Here is a 6,032-nt window from a genome sequence, read left to right on the forward strand (position 1 = left end):
CAGAAATATTTTGTTAAAAATTATTTCATTATATTTTTTAATTCGGTAATATTATAAACTGTCGTGAATTTTATTATTGGGGAATTTTCAAATTCGGGAATTTTATAATTCGACAATTTTATTCTTCGCGAATTTTAGTATTCGGGAATTTTCCAATTCGGTATTTTTATTTTTCGGGATTTTTAAGTCGTCCCATACGAGAAACCATCGGTAATTTTATTATTCAGGAATTTTCCAATTCAGTGATATTATGATTTTTTCTGGAAGCTTCCAATATGTTAAAATTATTATTAGGGAATTTTCCAATTCGGTAATTTTATTAATAATAATGTTTTAATATAATTCAATTATTTAAACAAGGTTTTATTAACAATTGTTTTAACGATTTCAGCCATAGATTAACTTACTCTTAAAATTTGAAACATCAGTAACATTATTTTTATTCTTATAATCATTAAAAAAAAAAACTATCGAAAGAAAGAAACAAAAATTAATATTTAGTAGTAATAATTACTTGCATCAAATTATTGCTAGAAAATAAAAATGATTAGGGTCATGACCAAACAGGTACAAAAATGCCCTAAAAATCTAACGGAAGAAATCTGCACAAAAATATTCTAAAAATGCAAATTTACTATCAAACTAAATACACTAAAGAAATCATTTTTATCTCTAATAGTATGAAAACATGATATAATAATTTCCAAACATTCTAAAGTGCACATACATTTACAAACATTTCATAACCCAGCTCAACATGTCACTTTTTTGCATTTGTTTCCTCCATCCAAACGGACTAGAAACTATACACAAAGTAATTCATAATCTCAAATTTACCTGGAATTGATACTTTCCCACCGAAAAAATGTACTTTGAATTAAAATAAATATACAAAAATAGGAATCTTTATACCTAGAAAACAACATCCAGTAGATGTGTGAAGGCAGAACTGCTGCGCGGAGCGCACTTGTGACTTTGCAAGACTGACTTTAAGTTCGAGCGGGTGTTACGCGCTTTCCCTTTCTTTAGGTCTTAAAGCAAAGCAACTGGATTGCCGCATGCGGCTTGTGTTGGTTCTGAGGCGAGTTAAGTCATTCTGTTACATTCTGTGAGGCCTGACCCATCTACCAACACGTCATCTACACGCACTGGCTTCGTTCGAAGATGTGTGCGAACTTGATGGCATTGACGGCTTTTATTGGAAGTGAGTCCAGTAGTCCAGTAGAAGTCAGTAGAATGCCGGTCATGCCGGCGTCTGTGCGACGAGTGCAAAGTTCGGAAAATTCTTTCAAGGAGATAATATTGCTTCAAACAGGGGCGGCACATTTGGTTGCGACCCTAGCGAAAATTTCGGACAGAATTAGTTCAGAAATCTTCAAACTGTCCAGTCCGTTCAATCCATAGATCAACACCCAGTTTTTGAATTTTTTTATTCTGATCTGAAACTGTTGAATCTATATTTTTGTATGAAACAAGGGTTGGTCTGCAAAAGCATAGGAAGAAAGTAAGAGAAGAAGAATAGTCTGCTCATTCTCTCGCAATAACGCAGGCCCGTTCTGGACCAACATTCCTACCTTACCGACATCGAGAAGCTTCTACCTTTGAACCCCTAGCGGTTCGTGTCCATCCTAAATATTCCAGAAAATTGGTTTGTGTCCGTGCTAAGTTTCTAGAAGATTCATGATGACTAAAATTAACACTTTGTCGTTCAGGTGGGTCTTTTAGGGCACAGTACCTTTTTGTACTTCAAATATTTCGAAAGCGAGAGAAGGCATCTCATGGATGTCCATCTTAAAAAATTGTTATGGACCAAGGGTCGTGGCGCCTGAAGGGCGTCACTGTAAGTAAGTTTTTGTGCGTCTAGCCACGAAAAGAAGTTGACTGCGTGCCCTGAAAGATCCACCTGAACCACAGATTTAGTGTTTTGGTCAATTTGGAAATCACATTTTATCGTGTTTTTTCATTATTTTTGGTACATTTATGAGCCCGAAATACAGACATTGCATTATGAGATCCATATTTTGCATTATAAAATTTTTAAACTGAAAAAACTTGGTTTATTAGAAATTTTGCTTGCCTGAACCTCTTTAAAAGCCTAAGTAAAATATAAATTTTTTAGTAATTTACCATTTTTTCAGAACATTTGTTTAAATAATTAATTGGTTAAAAAATATAAAGTTCCCCATAACGAATAGTTTTTTTTTTAATCCATTGTATGGACTCAGAAGAATAACTGTGAATTTTGCCAGATTTTTAAAATTAAAATAACATTGAAAAAAACCTCATGGACGTAAAAGTCCTACCTGGCCACCGCGTCAGTTACTTTCGTCGCTCCACTGAGAATCGAACCACAGAACTTTCGATTACAGGTCGGTTGCTTTCCCATTAAGCTGTTAGATGGGTCCTGATGACGTCACCATGAATTCCTACCTTGCGATTAAAATAACATTTTACGAAATAAATAGCAGAATGAAATATTTTATACTTTAAAGATATAAAGCTAACTATTTAAAAAAGAAGTTGCGCTTAGTATTCAATAATTGTATTATTGAATGCTAAATATTTATTAAGTAATGTCAGGCAATTAAATGTTGATATTATAGAGTTTTAGTCCCTTTAATTAATAAGCCACTGTTTTGCATATTTTCAGTTCCTTAATATGCCTAAGCTAGAAAATAATTCATATTCAACCATTGGCATAACATGAATAATAAAAATATTGTTAAAAATGATAAATTCTTTTAAATTCTCCTAAATTCTGTCATATTCTCGGTTATATAACCTGAACTTGAATTCTCGGGACTTTATAATGTCTCTACTTTACCGACATAGAGAACATTCCATTCCACAGCTGACGTCACAGAATAATATTGCGCAATTATGCGAGCCGAATTCCTGTGTGCAAATTCAAGGTTATCTCTTATCTTAGGCATTGCACGTTTCAAGGTTACATTTTGCTTTATTCTGTAAATTTTTACTGCGTGTAATTAGAGAAAATTCTACAGTTGAAGTGATTAGTTTCCATGCTAGTTTCTAGAATTTGTTAATGACATTAAAGGATACAGTGCGATTTTGATAAAGAAATTTTACTTGTTTTAGATGTACCAATTATGAAGAGGAATACAAAATTAAAATTACAAATATTTGAAACCAATCGAAACAGGTAAAAGAGTATTTAAAAGAATAAAACGTTTCTTATCGCTTTTATTATGGTATTAGGTGTCAAGCGAGGGCATCCAGAGGTCTTTAAAGGTTTTCCTTTTAGAAACATTTGTGTATTGAAGTCTAAGACTAAATGCATTTCGTTAAACTCTGATTTCGTTTTCTAGAAATCACTCCTTTTTTACTACTTTTAAAATATTTATTTTTTTTATTAAATATGTAATAAGATACTACAAATAATTTCGAGACTCGAAAGAGAGATAAGTGAGCATGCATTCAATTCCTGGATTTTCACCGACGTTTTTTAACTTTAAAAAAATAAATAAATATTAAGAGTGCACTGCCTGGTGCTTACCGTTCCTTTTGTCATACAAAAACATTCGAGATGAGGTCACATGGCGTTTTTATTTACAAATATGTGCTCGTTTTTCATCTCTTCGTTAGAATGGTCAGTTTTGCTTATTACACGTTAAATATTTCAAATAAAATGTTTAAAAATACAAAATTAATATAATAGAATATTTGGAAGTTTTCAATCATTCACTAAGGCTACTACATATTAAAGTTTATACAAATCGAGGATGATTAATTGCTTTCCAGCTAACTAATTTAATTCAGAGGTTACAAATTTTTTTCTATAATGTTAAATCTTCTAGAACTTTAAAACGAAGATGTAGATATATTTCTCGCAGATGACATAAAAACCTACCTTACCGATATTCCACAGCTGCAGTGATTTGCGGCCATGCTAAGTTTCAAGAATATTCTAGATGACGTCATACCATTTTATTGCGCAATTTCTGGAAAGAATTTTTTCGTAAACAACTTCAAGGTTATTTTCAATGACGCATGACATTTTTGTTGTAAAAAATGATATCCCGAACGTGTCGATTATAGTGTAGAATCTTTTCCTTAATATAAAATCTCTGAACGATATTGTCGATTTCGATTGTCACAATACTCGATTTCATTGCTAGATGCGTGTGACACGAGACGTCAGTGGGTTATTCTGCATTGGAAAATATCGAATAAATGGTTACGATTGTTCGTTCTTCGATAGCTACACGCGTGCGACAAAGGCATCCGCGAGTCACCGTGAAGTTAATGATCCCAACGGAGCTATCTTGATCTGCGCTTGCTTGGATTTGAGTGATGTTCATTGGCTACGGTGCGCGTCTGTACATGATTTTTAAATACGTACGCGAACTAGAGCCAATGAGCGCCACACATTTCATGCATGCGCAAGTATTCTTGGATCACTGTTGGGAATAATAATCGAATCAAAATTCGAAGTCGATAATACGAATCAACGCTTCTGCTTTACCACCACCTTTACCATATCTTTGCCACCACCTTGCCACCCGTACCGTCGCAAGACGCAATGGGCGATCATCTTTTCCTCCACGGCCACCTGCGTAACCTTCCCCTTCTACTTCTAAACGACACTATCCCTTACTGAATTCGAAGTTGCTTTAGGTCAGGACTCGCCACTTCAAGCAAGGTGTTGGCTGCCACAAGTGTATGGCTGTCACCAATTTTTTTTGTCATTTTTTTCTTCGTTTTCCAGGAATCGAGCGAAGGGTTACGGTCACGGTAAATTACGTCTCGTCCTCGTTCACGCCGGGGGGTCTGAACCTTTTTACTCGAATTTTCAATACATTTAATTTCCAATTTCAATTTTATTTTTAATTGAGAAAGTGAATCAAATTTACCTGCAAATTGAAGCTGTCATAAAAGTTTTAAAAAGGAGGAAAAATTCGAAAAATTTTGAATGAAAATTCATTTTAAAAAAAAGAGAGAAACGATTGTTGCCAAAACTTTTTTCTTCGTTCTTATCGTTCTCCTTTATCTTGTACAAACTTTGAGTAAAGATTAAAAAATAATTTACCTAAGTTGCTGGAAAGATTTTGTGTTGGTTTTATTAAAAATTTTCAATACTTGTAAATGATGAGCGGATTGAAGCTACTGTGACGTTAGTTCAACTGTTTAATAGAAGCTTTCAAACTTCAAAGTTTTCATACAAAAATGTTTAAATATAGGCGATATAAGAATTTAAACAATTCCAGTAGAGAGGCTATTTGTATCAGTGAAATTTCACTCACAATCTGTGAAATTTCACTGATTTATATTTAGAGAGTAGACCATCGAGTCATAAATCTATTCAAATTTATGAGTTCTTAATTTTTTAAACTCTCCATTAAAAATTCTTAAATTTTGATGATTTAATATCAAATTTTCTTCTTTTTAGAACAGTTAGAATTAAAAACTTGACTTTTGATTTCCGAAACCATCGAAAGTCAACAATTTTAATTTATGATTCTTCAAATTTCAAGAGATTTCATTTGTACTTTTTCGAAATTTAAATTGTCAGTCTTTTAAATTAAGGGTTTTTTTTATTTTGAGAATTCAGAATGACAAATTAGGTAAGTTTTTAGTTTTACAATTAAAAATTGTATAATTTTCACAATTTTCATTTGAAATTTCTTAAGTTTGGAATTCTCAGAATTGATAACTTTGACTCATGTTTAAAATCATTAAAATATAAGGATTTCAGTTCAAATATCTTCAAGATCAAGTAGTTGTCGATTGTAACTCTTGCACACTACATATCGTTCAATTGTCATTATTTTAAAATTGAAGAGTTCTTGGTTTTGATAATCTGCAATAAAAAATCCTTTAATTTAAGTTACCTACTTTCAAAATTTCTTCTCTTTGGAAGTTTTAAAATTGAAAATTGCAAAAAATACCACTAAAAACATTCTGTTAATTGTGTTTAAATGTTCATTTCTGTCTTTATTTCTAGTTCTTGCTTGCATAAAATCTTATATTAAAATGAAAGATGCAAGTTACTGAAAGTCAATTGAAATTGA

General features: G+C 32.3%; 1 long non-coding RNA gene across 1 annotated transcript in view; it reads right to left on the minus strand.

The window, feature by feature from the left end:
- The window catches only part of LOC117174987, a 31,582-nt gene extending 30,441 nt beyond the window's left edge, over window positions 1–1,141 (minus strand). The window contains exon 1 of the long non-coding RNA XR_004467413.1: window positions 913–1,141. This is a non-coding gene — a long non-coding RNA (uncharacterized LOC117174987). The remainder of the gene's footprint in view (window positions 1–912) is intronic.
- Between the last annotated feature and the right edge of the window lie 4,891 nt (window positions 1,142–6,032).

This window comes from Belonocnema kinseyi, chromosome 6 (assembly GCF_010883055.1).
Source record: "Belonocnema kinseyi isolate 2016_QV_RU_SX_M_011 chromosome 6, B_treatae_v1, whole genome shotgun sequence".
In the NCBI taxonomy this organism is placed as follows: Eukaryota; Metazoa; Arthropoda; class Insecta; order Hymenoptera; family Cynipidae; genus Belonocnema; species Belonocnema kinseyi.